The sequence below is a fragment of the Dysidea avara genome, chromosome 4 (genome assembly GCF_963678975.1).
Source record: "Dysidea avara chromosome 4, odDysAvar1.4, whole genome shotgun sequence".
Classification (NCBI taxonomy): Eukaryota; Metazoa; Porifera; class Demospongiae; order Dictyoceratida; family Dysideidae; genus Dysidea; species Dysidea avara.
In genome coordinates this window covers 34,444,095-34,463,156 of record NC_089275.1, presented here as the reverse complement: position 1 = coordinate 34,463,156, position 19,062 = coordinate 34,444,095, and the positions used below count along the sequence as shown (strand labels likewise).

Sequence of the window (19,062 nt, the reverse complement as noted above, 5' to 3'; positions counted from 1 at the left end):
TGGTCCCAAGGACAGATTCTTACTCACAAGAGATTTCTTTTCCTTCTTCATGCTCATGATCCAAGACTTCAATCATTGAAACATGTAAAAAATTTGGTTGCACTCTTCTTTGAGTTGGAGAATGAAGATACAATTGATATGATTTATTGGCACATAAAAGAAACACAAGGAGAAATTCTTACAATTGTATTGGATGGATATGATGAATTTTATGGGGGGTTGCAAAGTGATCATTTGCTTTCCCGCATGATCAGGTGTGAGATTTTGCCTAAATGTGGTGTGGTTATTACATGTCGCTCTTTTGCTTGTGGATCTTTGTGTGGACAGGCTGATCGTCGAATGGAAATACTAGGCTTTACCAGCAATGACAGGCAGAACTATATCCAGAGAGCATTGGAAAAGAATCCAGCTGACATTGCAACGCTAACAAACTACTTGGACAGTCATCCTACTGTTGACAGCCTGTGTTATATTCCACTGAACATGACCATTTTACTCCAGTTGTTTACAAGAAATGACTCCATTCTTCCTCAATCTCGTACCGAGTTGTACGAAAACTTTGTCGACTCAACCATTACATATCACATTGAGAAAGATGAAAAAATGTACAAAGAGCTACAAAGGTGGGATTCTTTCAAGGGATTTATTAAGCAGAAACTGGCACGGTTTTCATATGATGCATTGAGGAAGGATGTTGTCGTTTTCAGTTATGAAGAGGTTAGAAGTGCATGTCCAGAAATTGTACAAAATTCTGGGAGAACCATCCACGGGTTTGGCTTGCTACAAGTTACAGCAGAACATTTCACTACAAATGGGAAGCCCTTGTCTTTCAACTTTGCTCATTCATCAGTTCAAGAATACCTCGCAGCATATTACATACAATCCTTACCTGATGACAGACAATTGGATCTCTTCAGAGATACATTCTGGGATGAAAGGTACCTCAACACATGGATCATATATGTGGGCCTTACTCAAGGTAGATCTTTTGCATTTAAACACTTCTTGTCTGGTAACCAGTTTTCCTTTACCAGTAAACTTTTTAAAGAATTCCACATTGCACAAAAAATATTACAAGTTAAAATAAATCGTCTTCGCCTCTTTCAATGTTTTAAGGAAGCAAAAGATGAAACCATGTGTAACATTATAGGTGAATCAATGCAGAACAAACAAGTTGACCTTAGTGGAGAAACACTGCTGCCAAACCATGTTGTCACCCTTGGTTTCTTTTTAACTCGGTCATATTCACTAGACTGGGAGAAATTAGATCTCTGTAGTTGTAATATGCAAGATATCGGTTGTGGTATTCTGTGGAAGGAATTAGCTTCTTCCATACAATCCAAAGTTCATATCAAAGTTTTGAATTTCTCTGGAAATAAACTTTCTGAGATGTCTGCACATGCCTTAGCACACTTAGTGCAGTCATGTGAAACAGAAGAGCTTTACCTTTCTGACAATCTATTGGGAGATGAAGGAGCCAAAGCATTTACTTCTCATTTATCTAGTGACACCAGCTTAAAACTGCTACTGATGAATGGTAATAACATTTCAGCCGATGTAGCAGAAGAAATTGAACAACGAATCACCACTACTACTTCTTTGCACATTGTTGGGATCACATCTCACCAACTATATGTACGAAATGAGTCAGGAGATCACATTGCTGAAGTGTTGAGATGTTACACTGCCTTAAACAAAATTAGCATATGTAATTACCCAGTTGATGCCGGGCATCTGGAAGCAATTTTAAACCTGTTAGTTGAGAATGCAAAACTCCACACTTTGCACTTATCACACATTGGTTTGACTGGATCAATGGTTAAATTGTTTGATACCAAATGGTCTTCATTAAGATGTTTATCAAATTTGTCAATTGTAGAACCTGGGCTGTTTCACATTGCAGCAGATGATCTAATCGACATTGTACCTGTAACTAGCTCTGCTAAAGTAGTAACTATTTCAGATATCAAGATTTGTGCTAGGCATTCTACATATTGGGAGATCACAAAATTTGTAGAACTACATCCATCATTAATGGCTTTAGAAATTCCAAAGTGTTTACTGAAAGAAGAGAAATGTGTGGACAGTCTTGTAACTGCTATAGGAACAGCACCACTAATGCAAGAAGTTGATGTCTCACAAAACAAATTGGGGCCTATTGGAGTCCAAAAAATTGCTGGAGCAATCAAGAATATGCCAAGACTAAAATCATTAATCATGAGAGGTAATGACATCAATGATGTTGCTGCAATAGCCTTAGCTGATAGCCTAGAAAACAAAATTGGTTTGGAAGTATTGAATCTATGTGGAAATAAAATTTTATCAACTGGAGTTATTGCAATTTCCAAATCCCTTCAGGAGAATAAAACACTTCAAGTACTTGATTTCCAGAACAATGGTATTGAGTTAGATGCAGCACCTGAATTGTCCTGTATGCTTGCTACCAAAACCAATCTATTAGAATTAAATCTTTCACACAATAGTCTTGGGACTGAAGGTATGATTATGATTGCAAGCGCACTGCAAAAAAATAGTGCTTTGAAGCTATTGAATGTGAGCTCCAACAAGATTGAGTCAAAAGCATCAAGTGATATTGCTGAAGTTATCAAAAGCAATACCTCGCTGGAGGTGCTAAATGTTTCACTAAACAAATTAGAAAGCTTAGGATGTATTAAACTGTGCAAGGCTCTACAAAAGCAGCACCCTAACCTAAAAGTTTTTAACATTAGCGGTAATGGCATCAAATCCATGGCAGCTAATGAAATAGCACACACTTTACAAGACAAACAGAAACTGGAGGTGGTGAATGTGTCATGGAATGAATTTGAAGGTAGCTTAGCAACGATTGTTGCATCCTTAAAATCCACAAAACTGTTAAAGGAGCTGATATTGAGACAAAGTGGTACTGTGAATCAAAAGGCAGTTAATAAAATCTGCCAAGTTATAAACGAAAACTTGTCACTTGAAGTATTAGACCTGGGATCTACCAAGCTGCAGAATTTGGGTGCATATGAAATATTTGGTGCTCTAAAAGAAAATACAACCTTGAAGGTTTTCAATGTTTGTCAAAATAATTTCAATGATTATGCAGTAGAACAGTTATCTATTTCATTTACAAACAAGTCAGCTCTTAGTGAATTATTGTTACACGACAATCCCCTCAGTGATCAAGTCATAAAACAATTTGTGTTCAAAATTCTGTGTAGCAAATCAAACTTGAGAAATATTTGGGTACCACAAATAAGTAATGAAAGAATAAGAATGGAAATTGATTGGGAAGTAGAAAAGATTAACAGGCAGAGAGCTGAAGATAATAAATTAAAATTTTCAAACTGGTAGCTATGTAATTATTTTGCATGTTTTATATTGTACTCTCTTATTTATATCTATGGTAATGTGTTCACTTCCTTTCATTTCATAATTTTACATCCTTCACACATTATCAATAACTTTTACAAGCAATATTATTATTAGCTACTGTGTAGGGTTCTATACTATTGAAACTTAAGATACTAGTCAAACCTTATATTAATGTTTTTTGATGACAGATAGTTCATTTGTGTGGGACTCTATTGAAAACCTTTGAGAACTCTAGAGCAACAATAATTTTGTTTGCCCACCTTCATTCAGGGTTCCATGATTCCATCTACAATATCTGTTTAGCGCATATCACAAGAATGTTTAATTATGTCTAAATCCATGTTGTACACTGGTGGTTCTGAAGATGATTATGAGTCATTATAATTATTATATACATGATGTTTCCTAAAATTTTGTAATAATTATTTTGATGGCTGAGAACAGTGTTCCTTTCTTGTGTAAAGGTACAGTATATACAACTCTAGCTTTTACCCAGTCTTCTGGAAAAATGCTGGGAGCCTGAGCTGGTAGGGGCAATCTCAAGTGATATAATTCCATGTCATTCTGGTATCCTCCTGTGCCTCCAGTTTTCTGTATTCTTAAGAAAATTGGCTACTCCTTCATTACTATTAGTTGGAGAGTTGATGTCAGTTAAAGGTGGTGAGTCATATGTAGGCTGCATTCCATCAAGACAAATTAAGTAATTGTTGAGTTTAACTGTCACTATGTGTTGATCCATCATGGAATGTTAATCACATCTTTCCGTTTACCATTACTATATACAACCATAGCTTTTGTAATGTTACTAAGTATACAATCATCATGTGGCCAGGCTAGATACAACATTCCCATGAATCCCGTTACATTTACTTTTACATAATAAGATTTCCATTTGTCAGACTGATTTGTGTGATGAACCCTACTGAAGAAGCATTGTATGCTTTTGCTTTTGACAACCTTGGACTCTTTAGATTGGTGATAATCCATGGTTTTCTTGAGGTGTGTGAAGAAAGTTTTGGCACTTGCTGTAGCCTTGTAGGCACTCAGTGTATACATGTTTGCACTCCCTGCATAGACGGCACTGTTTATATAGTGTGCTGTTGTTTCTTGTAGGACAAATATTTCAGTAAGATCTATAAATAATATGTATCTTTTATTTAAATCCAGAAACTCCTCACATAAGAGTATGATGAACCTGTTATACTAGCAGTTTATCAGTTCCACATTAGGAAGGATTTTTTATCAATTTCTCCGAAGAAGGGTAACACAAAAGGCTAGACAGCCTGTACAAGGTGGTCCCCAACACAGAATATACATACACACATAGACACAAACAAATGCAAAATGAAAATAAACTAGCTACAATCACACCAATGGTATGGAGTTCCATAATATTGGTACACGTATAACCACAAAAAAAAGGAGTGCCTAAATGCATTGATGGTAGATGACACTAGGTTCAAAGTCAAGGAATGTGACCTGGTAGTTAACCTGTTAAAATGAAAATATTTGGAAAAATCAATGGCTGTTTGCTTATAAAAGATGGAGTAGAGAGTCCAAATAGATATGAAGATTCGACGTGCTTTGAATGAAGGCCACCCCAGTTCATCGACACAAACAATAGAAGATTTGGACCATTTATTAGCAGATGAATCCCAAAAACTTTTGATCCAGCAAGCAGCTCTATGTTGCACTAACTCCAGTAAACCGATATCATGAGTTGTGTATGGAGACCACACTGCACAAGCATATTTTAGGTGAGGTCTAACATGTGCTTTGTAGGCACTAATTTTAGCTGCTTGTATACAACCATACATAGCACGATGTATACAATTCAGATGCTTAGTAGCTTCACTGACTACATATTGACTATGATCATTCCACTTAAGTTTTGAGTTAATAATGATACCAGATACTTCACCTTCTGGGACCACAAAATTTGATGTCTCCAGCCAGCCACATAATGTGGTCACTGGTAAGAATTGTGGCATTTGTATATAGGGAACTATACTGTATAATATTGTTATTGCCTATGTATGATTAAGGGCACATGATTGTTCAAATTCTTAGCACATGAACAAATCCCTTGTAGCCATGTAGCTGTAAGATGCTTATATACAAATCCATAACTATGTTATTCTTTTCTTGTTTGAATTGCACAATTTATAACAATTATAAACACACGTGTATACATTACTACACAACATAGCCTCTTTGATCACTTGTACAGATGCATCATGAAGCCATCTATTGTCAGTGGCAAAATTTTATACCATATATGGTTGATTTGTCATGTACATTCTATAAATTGTACCATGGCCTTGATGTTGTAGTGGTACTGCTGGTTTCTTTTAACAATTTTCAGGCCAAAAGTAAGGATCAGAGTGATTAAGGTATTTAAAACCTCCACTGGAACAGGAATCATGAGTTAACAGTCAGTTAATTATCTCCGTACAACCCTGTACCTAGCAACCTGCTCACAGAGACATTTAATCAAACAGTTTGCATGGCAATGAATGTACAGCCTTGTTAAAAAAAAATCACTATAAACTTGAAAGTCAGGGCTGCCAAGAGAAATCAAGGGGCACAGGGCAGTAGCCCTGTGCTCCTGTGCCCCTATGGTACGGGAGCCCTTCAACTTAATTTCCTTATATCTGTGTACGGATTACTACATGTATGCAGCAAAGAACAGCTGTACAGGTGGATAAACCACGCACACTCAGCATGTATGACATAATCAAGCTGGGGTAGTCTGAAGTATGTCCTCTTCCCCCATACCTTTCCCCTGCTAAGACAATTTACCAATGCTAAAATGTACTCTATATTGTATCATCAATTGCACTCCTCAGAGTGTACAACAAGTCAAACAACCACTATATGCAAGTCAATATACTATATAAAAGTGGTCAGTTATATAAGTACATAGATTGTAATTAAGAAATGGTTCAGTATAGCGGTGGTGATCCTAGAGCTTACAAACAGGAAAGGTAGTGTCTAATCACTGGACTGGACTACTGGACTGGGATACTGGAATGGACTACTGGACTGGCATTTTTTTTGGTTTTACACATTTTTAAAGGTTGGATTACTGTACGTTTGGGTGACTTGTGACAACATTTCAGTACTGAGAGGTGAAGATGATACTTTAATTCTAAAAAGTAGCTGTGATAAGCCAATTAAATGCATTTCTATTCACTGCTACTCTATTGTATGGCAGATATGTATACCCAAAAATATTTCTCTTACTGTTAGGCACACATGATTATTGTGATACAGCTTTCTATAACATACATTACGTGTGTGTGTGTATGTGTGCGTGGGGTATGGGTGAACACACAAACTAGATCCCATTGCATAACTGGTTATTACTGGAATGAAATGTCTGCATGCATTCTGTGTATTGTACTACAATACCACTTAGTTAATAGGAGTAGAAAATTGCATGGTCATAGCACAACATGTACAGCATACAGTACATACAAGTTTAAAAAGTAACCTGTAACAATCCCCATTACACACAGTTACGTATATATCATGGACTGCAGTGTTATAGAAAGTTGTATCACAATAATTACATGTGTCTAACAGTGAGAGAAACATTTTTGGGTATGCATAGAGTAGCAGTGAATATAAGTGTATTTAATTGGCTTATCACAGCTACCTTTTTAGGATTAAAGTATCATCTTCACCACTCAGTACTGAAATGTTGTCACAAGTCACCCTAATGTACAGTAACACAACCCTTAAAATGTGTAAAACCAAAAAAAATCCAGTCCAGTATATAGTCCAGTCCAGTGATTAGACACTACCAAACAGGAAAGGAGGTGCACAGAATAGATGTGGCAGTATAAAAAGTAGAATTACAAGGGGGTCTGTGAGTTACATTCCCAAAAGCCTCAGGATTTTAGAATGCCTTAAAAGTGATGCTACAAAAGAGTTGAAGGTTTAATACAGGTTTTAAAGCCTGGGGAAAATATGTACCTCACCATTTTTCACAGCTTAGCATGGATAGTATATAGTGTACAAAATACACAAATAATTATAGCAGCTGTCATTACATGTTTGGACTATATCTTAACACATTATTAGCCACACAAAATATGCCCCAGGTCTTAATGTATGTTACACATCATCCTACCACTAATCACATACGTAGATGAATAACATAATGTAGATGTGAGGAAGTAAGAAAGTTCCCCTACTAATTCCAGATCTACTACCCACTGAATAAGTAAGAAACACTTAATAGGAAGGGAAGTCATTATCAATACAATTTACAAGAAACACTAGTAACTGATAGAGCACCATCATAACTTGTGTAGTGCAAGACCACATAATTTCTCAAGTGCTTCATATTTATTTATTTTTTATTTATTTATTTATTAATGCTTTACAGCACAAGTGCTGAAGGTCTGTAGGACACCTGGTCCTACAGCCTGCTCAAAGACTTTAGCTACTTAGACTTTAACTACTTAAGGTGTGTTTGAAAAGTTGGAGAAAGGAGAAAAAATCCATGACTGGACCTAGGTAGCCTCGAACCTGCAGCCATCCGATTTACGCTCGAACGCTTACAGGAGTCTACCAGGTGGTCAGGATGTTTTCTCCTTGTTATTTTCATGTAATTATATCCATAGGAATTCTAGAGAGTAACTCATTATCTCTAAGTACCCCAAGTAGAACCAAATGAACACTAGTTTATTTGATTTTTTTCTCCTTTCTCCAACTTTTCAAACACATGTTAAGTAGCTATAAAGTCTTTGAGCAGGCTGTAGGACCAGGTGTCCTACAGACCTTCAGCACTTGTGCTGTAAAGCATTAATAAATAAACTAGTGTCCATTTGGTTCTACTTGGGGTACTTAGAGATAATGAGTTACTCTCTAGAATTCCTATGGATATAATTACATGAAAATAACAAGGAGAAAACATCCTGACCACCTGGTAGACTCCTGTAAGCGTTCGAGCGTAAATCGGATGGCTGCAGGTTCGAGGCTACCTAGGTCCAGTCATGGATTTTTTTTCTCCTTTCTCCAACTTTTCAAACACATGTTAAGTAGCTATAAAGTCTTTGAGCAGGCTGTAGGACCAGGTGCCCTACAGACCTTCAGCACTTGTGCTGTAAAGCATTAATAAATAAAATATATATGTGTTCAGTTTGTCATTCAATATTGGTTGTGTTGGGAATTTTTCTCTGAGAGTATCCCTAACACACAAACATGGTCTAATCAAATTAAAGCCTATGACATTCCAAGCAACACACACAGCCATTTCAAACCTGTAATTTTAATGGCTTTTACCAGGAAAATTGAATTATATACCAATAGCTTACACATCCACTGTAAATACGGTAGTGGTCACAACACACTAATTAACATAGCTGTGATATTGTTGTCCAAACTGCATGACAGATTCCTTACAAGAGTACACCATAATATGCACACCATATTAGAGGACATTGGAAACAGTGGAAATTGAGAACTGAAACTGATTGGAAATGGAAAACTGAAACTGAAATCATTCAAAACTTGTGAAATAGCTAATAGTACTCACCTGTTTACAAAGACCACCTTTATGATAAGACCACCTCATTATAGTGACCACATATATTATACTTCATGACCACTCTAAGTTATAGTTAAACCCCACCACGAGTTGGAGTAGGTAGGATATCATTGTTATCAACCCAAGGCGAAGCGGAGGTTGGGATAGAAGTAGTCAAGTTCAAAAACAATGTGTTAATAACCATGTCAGTTGTGTATGGCTTAATTGTTATGTAGTTTTTGTAATGGTATGGCTTCAAATTTTGCTGAACATGTAGTTTCATAGTGTGTATGGCTCCGAATGTTGCTGAATTTGTAGATTTTATGGTATGTATGGCTTCAATTTACTTTGATTGCACTTCTTTTAACTTAATATGTAATTTCCATATATGTACTGGGGTTTAACTACCATGAACTGGGGTTTAACTACCATTAACTGGGGTTTAACTACCATATACTCCCAGTTCTTTACTTTGATGTATGGCATCAGTGGGATAGAAGTATCAGGTAAGGCTATAACTTCATATTTTCATTATTCAGTGACCATATCAAAGCAATTTCAAAGAAGCTGTGGTGTATTTCATGAATTTGTGTACAAGGTCATCTATCAAGGTCATATTTTTACTTTTGTGTAACCTGATTAATCAAGATACTTATGAGACTAACAAAATTATGATTTAGTATTAATAAGATGTTAACTCAAAAGTAGCTACACCATATATATAGCTAGACCTAGCTTTTTGTAGCCAAAGCTTGCATAATGAAGGTTAGCTAGCCATATAGCTTCCACTTTATGGTCTGGTATTGAAACAGAAACAGTAGACATCTTGTGCATTCCGCTGCCCAATGAAATGAAAATCAGTCTGAACCATAAAATAAAATAGTAGTAGCTATATAACCTTGTTATTAAGGCCACTTCTGTTCATTATACAAAGTTTGGCCCCAAAAAGCTAGCTCTATAGCTATTTGTGGTGTAGCTAGCTACTTTTGAGTTAATATCTACTAAATCATTTTTTTGTTAGTTTCTTATACTAAAGTAATATGAGACAAAAATATGATTTTGATAGATGACCTAGTACACAAATTCACCACAGCTTTTTTGAAGTCACTTTGAAATGGTCACTGAATATTGAGAATATGAAGTTATAGCCTTACCTGATACTTAAAGTGGTCGTGAAGTATAAGATATGTGGTCACTGTAATGAGGTGGTCTTATCATAAAGGTGGTCTTATCATAGAGGTGGTCTTTGTAAAGAGGTGAGTACTAGCTATTTCATAAGTTTTGAATGATTTCAATTTTTCAGGTTCAGTTTTCCATTTCCAGTTTTCAATTTCCACTGTTTCCAGTGTCCCCCATATTAGTCACACTAGTAGTGTGACCATACATGTGCAGCTGAAAAAAGTACTTGTGCATTCAGGAGTGGAAGGGTAGCATGTGACAGCAAAATCAACCACTCATCATAGTATTGTTGTGAAATGCTGCATGATGCAGGGACCTTTCCGCCATCCAAAAACTAACCTAAACAAAGCATAAAACTTTAGCGCTTGGCGCGCTGCGCGCGCCAAACGCTAAAGTTTTATGCTTTGCAGTATTGAAGATTGGATTTGATGAAATCCAACTTCCAACTTTTATATTTTTAAGTGCTCACAGCCTTTAATGCGATGGTATCTGTGGTTGCTGTGGCCTATAGGCGATAATTGAAGCCATTGTATATAGACCATACTGTAAGATTTTCTGTCTCCAGTAGGGTTTCTGTGTGGCTATTGCTTAAAGGAAGCATGCTAAATGTATTATCTACATTACATAGCTACAGGCTTTGAGCTGCAGCTCTTGCTAAAGATCGAACTACCCTAATAGAACAGTCAGTATAGTCATAAATGAACAGAAGTTTAAGTGTTCATGTTGTGTTGTATGTGATGTGCTGTTTTGGTTTATTTTTGTACTCTTTATAGCTATACATATATATATATATATATGAATATATATAGCTGAAAAAATCACTTTTACTCTACCACACAGGAGGCTGGAACACTGCTTGTAAAACTGTGCATAAGCAGAAAAGTTGAAGCTAATAACTGTCACATGTCATCAAATCATATGATCTGTTAAGAAGAGTGGTATGTCAAGAAGAGTGGTAATATGGCTGGAGATAATTGTCTGGTGGCACCCGACCCTTTGGGAGGGATGCATACCACCAAAATATATTGTATTATTAACAGGTAGCTACACAGTATGTTCTGTGCTCACACACAATAGGAGCAAGGAGGAAACATGTCAGCAATCTGGAAGATGACAAGTGGAGCTAGATCATGGAGTGTAGTTTAGTAAAGTTACTAAGTGCCATGGCTATACACTACTGGAAAAACTTGACCTTAAAAAACCCAATGAAAATTTTCAAACAACCAATGAAAATTCAAAATTTCATTGGTGGACCCAATGAATGAATTTTAATTTTCATTATATTTTCATGGGGCTAATCCAGTGAAACTCTGGTGAAATTCCAGTCAAACTTACCAATGAAAATTTTATGAAAGTGATCTCATGGACTATTCATTGGTGAAGCTTTATTGGATTATCATTGGATTTTCGTATGGTATAGCCTATAAAAAAGAAATTTTATATTTCACGTGGCACCCAATGAAATTATTAACTTCACATGGTTTTCATTTTTTGTTTCATTGGGTTTTCATAAAATTTGATGTGAATCCTTCCAGTAGTGTATAGTTTGGTTATAGTTACAATATACTCTAATAGAACAGTCAAATTATCCCATAGCTTCCTACTAGCCTTCTTAAATAGACAACTAGGGCACAGAAAGTTACCCCTCCTTCCTCTTTCATTGTCCCCTTGCCCCAATCCACTCCCAACGATCTTATTGGTCTGTGCACTGCAGTGACTGGCATGGGTCTTAAAAGTGTTTACTGATCATGGAGTGTGGTTTATTAAAGTAACCAAGTGCCGCTGGTAATTGCTGGTTTATTCTCTAGTGATACAAGTTTAAGTTGTGTAGTACTTCACTACATGTAGCCTCTATACATAAAGTGTATTACAGTAGTGATGGTGACGATATAACCTAATAGTACAGTCATTGATATCAGAGCCACTAACTAGCCCTTACAGACCACTAGTGAATAGAAAGTTTCTCCACCTTCCACTTTCATTGTCCCCTTGCCCCTAACCCACTTCCAACAATCTTATTGGTCTTTAGTGACAACAACAACAATTATTAAACACTATACAGTACACACAATATACACTATGATTAACTACACAATCAATAGTAGAATATAGTCTGGCCAGCAATCAAGTTGTATCATGCACAACACAAACTGAAGTTCTTATTCACTGGGAACATGTTGTCTTCTTGATCTCACATAACTGTACTCTACAAATTGACAGACATAATTATTAAGATTTATCGGACACATACAGCAATCCTGCTACTTACTGGCTTCAATCCTTATGTGGATTAGCTATCTATCCCAGGCTCTGTGTCTGACAGCTGGAACACTCTTCTTGCAGATAGGATGGCATTGGAATGGTAGGGTAGAAAAGCACTGATTCGACCACTCTGTACACCCGCCATCACCAGGGCAACGACCACTCTGTATAAACAACCACAACTGTAAGGTATGTACAATAGCTTAAAGTGTACAATTCCCCTATAAATTAAACAGAGTATGGCAACCATACAGTGTAAGTGATAAAAGTGGGATCATGCTCTCCCTCTCCCCTTCCCGTCACTACTTGTAACAATGATAATTCAACAGAGTATGGTATCCATGTCTGTTGAATTCTAGTAGGTACTGTAGCTTTCATTCGAAAATTTTTGCTCCCCTCCCCTACAAACATCACTCACTGTTTGGGCTACACCAACACCCATGCAACCAGCAAAGGTGTGTGTACGTATACCAAAAGCTTGCAATTGCAACACAGACATACAGCTTATTACTCAAGCCATTGTTACAGTATTAAAACATAGATGGTGCATATACACTTGTGAATTTAAAATGCAACGTAATACTCGTAACTGCTTTATCTAAAATAAAGCACACTTTGACACCTCAACCCATTCATATCATGTACCGTAAATATGACACACAAATGCCCACCTGTCCCAGACTGTGTTTGAAAGATACTTCCCTCAGTAACACTCTCATCAGAGATACTGAAAAATGTGGCCCTTAGGAATCCAGAAAGACCACCACATTCCCCAATGGCAATGATTGCACCAGCCAAGGGACGAGAGTTATCTTCAGCTGTTTCTGCATAGCCAAACTCCTGTATAGAGGTACAATAATGTTCTTCAAAGAGAAAATCATTGACTTTTAAACATGTAGGTACAGTATTCAAGACTTACACAAGTATTTATTATCACTTTTAAAAAATAAAACCACCGCCTATAATTAGTTAATATGCCAGTGTTTTTTTTGTTTGCCTCAGAGGTTCACTAAAACTAGAAGTCCACTTAAAACTAGAAGTCCACTTTAAAGTTTACTTGTGGCACACACTTGTGACCACCAAGGAACAAGACACTGTTATTGTTTACAACAGCATGGAATACTTCGAACATTCGAACTGCTTCAGTAACTGCTGGGAGCAGGATTTCTTTGGCTTGCAATTGATTGTTTTGAGTCATTAGTATGTTTGGAATACCTTTATTTGAACCTACAAAACCAATGTTAAAATTTTACAACAAATTAAAATCATTGGTGCTTAAAAAGAATATTGCATGTAGCAATGGTATGACAACAAAAAGCAAAAATAAAGTTAAACCAAGAAGCTCACTGAACATACAAGGTTATGATTACAGGTATCTCAACATACATTGCATATTGATTAGAACACATGTACACCTGATATGTGATGCTCATTCCAGGCCATAACAAAAATTGTGGTCCCTACCTGGCTCACGCGTATACTATACCAGGAGACACAGAATTTAATGTGTTCATCTGCTAAATTGAAGTCCTGATTTTTCTGCATTTCAATAAGCACTGCTTTAATGGGATAGTTCATCCTTGAATTAATACCTACCCAGATTCTTTTGATCACATGATTCTATTGATTTTTTTTTTCTTTTCAGATCCACAACACCACACCATCACATCTCATGAAGACCGTGAGGAACTGTTGGGCAATTATATTTATAATAGCTATTATATTTGCTAGTTACCAGGGCATAGCCAGACATTAATTTGTTTTACTTTAAAAATTAGACATTTTTAGCGGATAAAACATCACATATATTAGTAACAGGTTATAATATTATGAAGAAATAAAGCAGGTTAAACAATTAAATTGCATGTAAAATTCTCTCACAGCTGTGCTGTTAGTTGCATACTTATATCAATGAAGCATAACAGTCCATCACGAAACATTGTATTGCTAGTTCACGGTTGTATGAAAAATATTGTCAAAGCTTGGCCATTGCTAATAAAATCTTTCCATCTTAATAGTTATCAATTGCTCATTTCCTGTTAATGGATCTCGTCCAAACTCATTAAATAGAGTTAGATGACCTCCGTTAGCTTCATACATTCTACCAGCTTCATCAACTGTTGGCACCAGAGAGTTGTCTATTTGTTTAGACTGGTTATTTTGTGCCATCATCACATTTGGGATTCCTTTGTTTGCACCTACAGAAATGGTAATATTTCATAATGGACAGGCATGGTGAAATATACCTGATATGCGATGCTCATTCCAGGCTGTCACAAACATTGTTGTCCCGACTTGGCTAACATGCATAGTGTACCATGAGACGCAGTATTTGACATGTTCAGCTTCCAAGTTGAAATCACCATTTTCTTGCATTTCAATTAGTGCAGCTTTTGATGGGGTAGTTGACCCTTCCATTGACCTCTACCCATATCCTTTCTATCACATGATTCTACAACAAGACATGTCAGTTAACACCAAAGCCAACGCTAACTTAACATGAAACAATGCAACAGTGATTATATGCGTGTCCTCATTCTTAGATCTTAATGATAGAATATCAGGTGAGAGTTTTTTCACCCTGTGTATCCAATTACAATAACTGTTGTTAAATGTCAGTAATCTGTTATAGTATTTTTTATAGCTACATCAGATGCTAGCTATCTGTTTTTCATTGCATCACAAAACTCTCACTTGAGTCGAGGATGTCTGTAAATGAGGTGGTCCAGAAGGGTTTCTTTGGTATCTAGCCAGGTGTTCTTGTATATATGTATATATAACATTAGGTACCACTCCCTTCCGTGGTCAACCCTAATCTGATCCCACATGCCATACTGGCATACGGTTTGCCTAAACAATAACAATATGTTCACATGCTTAAGAGTGAAACTTCAAAGAATATCGCATATGGGTACTCAATACATATAGAACTGCAATAATATGAACTATACCACTAATATGGATGAACATATTTACTTGATAAGTTATTGTGTGTGCTGTGTTGCAGTGCAGTGTAGTTGTTGCAAGTAATGAAATACCTGTACACCGTATCATAAATCAGATAGTTGTTTTTTATTGGCATGGTGCTGAACGCTACTATTTTTTGGCTGAATCCATCCACTGCACAGATATGTGTCACCCCGAACATTACATTCTTTTCGCTTTGGTCTATATGGAGTTTGTGACCAAAATAATTTGCCCTGTAGCTTGCAGGATTCATCATCCTGGAAACTGAATTTGTACGGGCTTGGCAGTACACAGGTGACACATATCTCAACGATTTGCCGACTCTCCTTTCTCCAGCTTTAACTCCTCTTGATGCCAATAACCCTGTAAGTGTTCTGCATCCATACACAGGACCTGCCTATAACAAATAGTATGGTTTTACATTGAGTTGTTGGGATAACAAAGTTGTGTAATGCACATGTAGAAATTACACTTTGTTCAAAACTACTCATGGTTATTTGTGTATTATTCAAAATGAAGTAGCTACCTAGTAGCTGAAGTAGCCGAATGAAGTTGTAAAAATGCTGAATGCCTGTTAACTTAGCAAAATAAATAACTCAATGTAATGTGCAACACATTGTAGCTACGTATATTTACGGAGCATCCCCAAAATCAACAAAAACAATAAAGTGCTGTCATATTATTGTACCTCATTGACAGCAGTGGCTACTACTTCATCTAATTCAGGTTTTCTGAGCCGGCTTGTTTTGTGTATGCCTCTATCACAGCAGAACCTATAGAATGAACCAATGATTGCATGTTAATTATTTATGCAATCCTACAATCGAATTTGTAATTTACACTTGGGTACATGGTAATCTGCCATACATTAAGTAGCTGCACTATATAGCTAGCTACTAGCACATAAAATTGTCAATGAAAGATAACTTGAAGTATGCTTTTGGTTAATACCAACGCACATGGTTGTCAGTTTTATTTAGCCAGTAATAATTGGAATCTATGTACAGTATTGTATAGCGCTAGTCTGGTCTTCTAGTACCAAATGATTCCTAATGTGCTGTCCTAGGCTGGTTTGGGGTGGGACAGGTGATTGACACTGATTTTCTGTGGAGTGCTGTATACAAGCTACAGAAGCACTGACACAGAGAAACAATTAGGTAATACAATGATATAGCTCTGGAGCTAGCTTATAGTTTATACAGCTATATATATACTGGAGCTAGCTTATAGCTGATACAGCTATACATATAGCTACAAACCTCTCCAAGGAGCGAACACTCAGCCCTTTGTTGTTAGGATATCTGTATTGCAGGTGAAGGCTAAGACGTTTGTGGGTCCATCGCTCCTTCTCAATTTTCTCCTTTATGAATCTTTCCATTTCATCCAATAGGCGTATACCTGACATTATATATATATATATATATATATATATATATATATATATATATATGTAGCTCGAGTCGCTGAAACTAGACTAAAAAAATATAATAGGCAAGTTATAAACGAAAGCCCGTCACTTGACGTATTAGACCTAGGATCCACCAAGCTGCAGAATTTGGGTGCATATAAAATATTTGGTACTCTGAAAGAAAATACAACCTTGAAGGTTTTCAATGTTTGTCGAAATAATTTCAATGATTATGCAGTAGAACAGTTATCTATTTCATTTGCAAACAATTCAGAGAAAAGAACCATCAGTATTATTGATGACACAATTACAATCAAATGTCCTCGGACACATGCTACCACAAAAATAGGGCATAAAAAGCCCCACAGGTAGGCATGAGGCTATTATGCTCCAAAAATCGAGCATTATGCTTTTGAGCAGTGCTCAAAAAATCACCTATTATGCTTTTGAGAATTGCCCATTATTCCCAAAATTATGCCACCATAATTGCAAGTTTAGTGCTGTACCAGACCAGTTTCATTAATGTTTAAGCTTCAAATAGTCTTAAATTCTTTAGCCGGTTGCTGTATTAGAGTATTTCGTTCCAATGTGACTGCTTTGTTAGAGTAAATAATATTCAGTGACTGTTCTATTAGAGTTTCTGACTGCTCTATTAGAGTATCACGATTTTTTTAATGGAATTATGCAATCTGCAGATTTTCCTACTGTTAAAGCTTTATAATCACCTCAAAATACTAGCATAATTCCTGATTCGCACACATACCTATTATGCTCAAAATTATGCCGGCATAATCGCCGCATCCCTACCCACAGGTGGGCATGGCAAGGAGTACAATTAACAAAAAAACAAAACACACACACACACAATTAATAATGAAAAATGTCTTGCCAACATAATGTTCAAAAGTCCACACACCATTCTTGGCAGCTCTTCGCCATAAATATTCTCCTAGAAGAGGATATTGAAATTGCCGCTGCTAAATCAAAGATTCTCTTACATTGAGATTTTAACATAGTGAAATTCCTTAGAGTTGATTCAATAGGGCGCAGGCGGTGAGGGCCTGGGTGTCTCGCAGTAGAGGGATCCGATATGATACACTAAATCTTCAGCGACGGAGGCCGGATCCACCGCATCCCTTCCAAGCAAGTGGTGGAGACTACTCAAATGTTGACGCAAAAGTTCATCGACGGCTGGCCAGCACGGCGAGTTGCGATATTCGCTAAGAGGAGGAAAAGTAGACGCCATGCTTTCCAATCACGTGACTTTTTTTTTTTCTCTTAGTGAATTATTGTTACACGACAATCCCCTCAGTGACCAAGTCATAAAACAATTTGTGTTCAAAATTCTGTCTAGCAAATCAAACTTGAGAAATATTTGGGTACCACAAATAAGTAATGAAAGAATAAGAATGGAAATTGATTGGGAAGTAGAAAAGATTAACAGGCTAAGAGCTGAAGATAATAAATTAAAATTTTCAAACTGGTAGCTACATACTTATTTTGCATGTTTTATATTGTACTTTCTTATTTTTATCTATGGTCATGTGTTCACTTCCTTTCATTTCATAAATAATTAATTTTACATTCTTTACACAGTATCAATAACTTTTACAAGCAATAGTATTAGCTACTGCCAGGGTTCTGTACAATTGAAACTTAAGATACTAGTCAAACTTTATATTAATGTTCTTTTGATGACAGATAGTTCATTTGTGTAGGACTCTATTGAAACCTTTGAGAACTCTAGAGCAACAATTATTTTGTTTGCCCACCTTCATTCAGGGTTCCATGATTCTATCTACAATATCTGTTGAGTACGTATCACAAGAATGTTTAATTATGTCTAAACCAACGTTGAAACCGGGTCACTACTGCTGACCCGGATTTGAGCCGGATGTGACCCGAATTGACCCGGATTAATTAAAGCCGAGACGTGTTTCGGCTAGTCTCGAGCGAGCGAACGAGTCTACATTTTGAGCGTTCGATTCGTGTTGAGTAAATATTGCAACTTCAGCCTAGCTGTAGGTTGAAGACCAAAAAAAAAAAAGGTCTTCACCTACTGAAAATAGCTACCCTCGCGTATGTTGGTAATGCGATAAGTGGGCGTGGCGCACGAAAGAGCTACGCGATAGCGTTTATAAGTTTCCAGGTCGTCAAACGAACAATTTCGTTTCTCACGTGATCCAATCCGGGTCAGACCCGGATGACCCGGAGAAAATGTGACCCGGATGACCCGACCCGGTTTCAACGCTGGTCTAAACCCATGTAGTACACTGGTGGTTCTGAGGATGATCATGAGTCATTATAATTATTATATACATGATGTGTCCTAAAATTTTGTAATTAT

The 19,062-nt window shown here is 36.7% G+C and overlaps 2 long non-coding RNA genes across 2 annotated transcripts; both read right to left on the bottom strand.

Annotated features, from left to right (window-relative positions):
- Positions 1 to 12,083: 12,083 nt before the first annotated feature.
- On the bottom strand, positions 12,084 to 13,224 carry LOC136254257 (uncharacterized). Its single transcript, XR_010700391.1, has 3 exons — positions 13,012 to 13,224; positions 12,348 to 12,504; positions 12,084 to 12,284 (listed from the first exon to the last, which is right to left on the bottom strand). It is a non-coding gene; the product is annotated as an uncharacterized lncRNA (long non-coding RNA).
- A 1,079-nt stretch (positions 13,225 to 14,303) lies between these two features.
- On the bottom strand, positions 14,304 to 15,093 carry LOC136252775 (uncharacterized). Its single transcript, XR_010699783.1, has 3 exons — positions 15,035 to 15,093; positions 14,587 to 14,792; positions 14,304 to 14,538 (listed from the first exon to the last, which is right to left on the bottom strand). It is a non-coding gene; the product is annotated as an uncharacterized lncRNA (long non-coding RNA).
- Between the last annotated feature and the right edge of the window lie 3,969 nt (positions 15,094 to 19,062).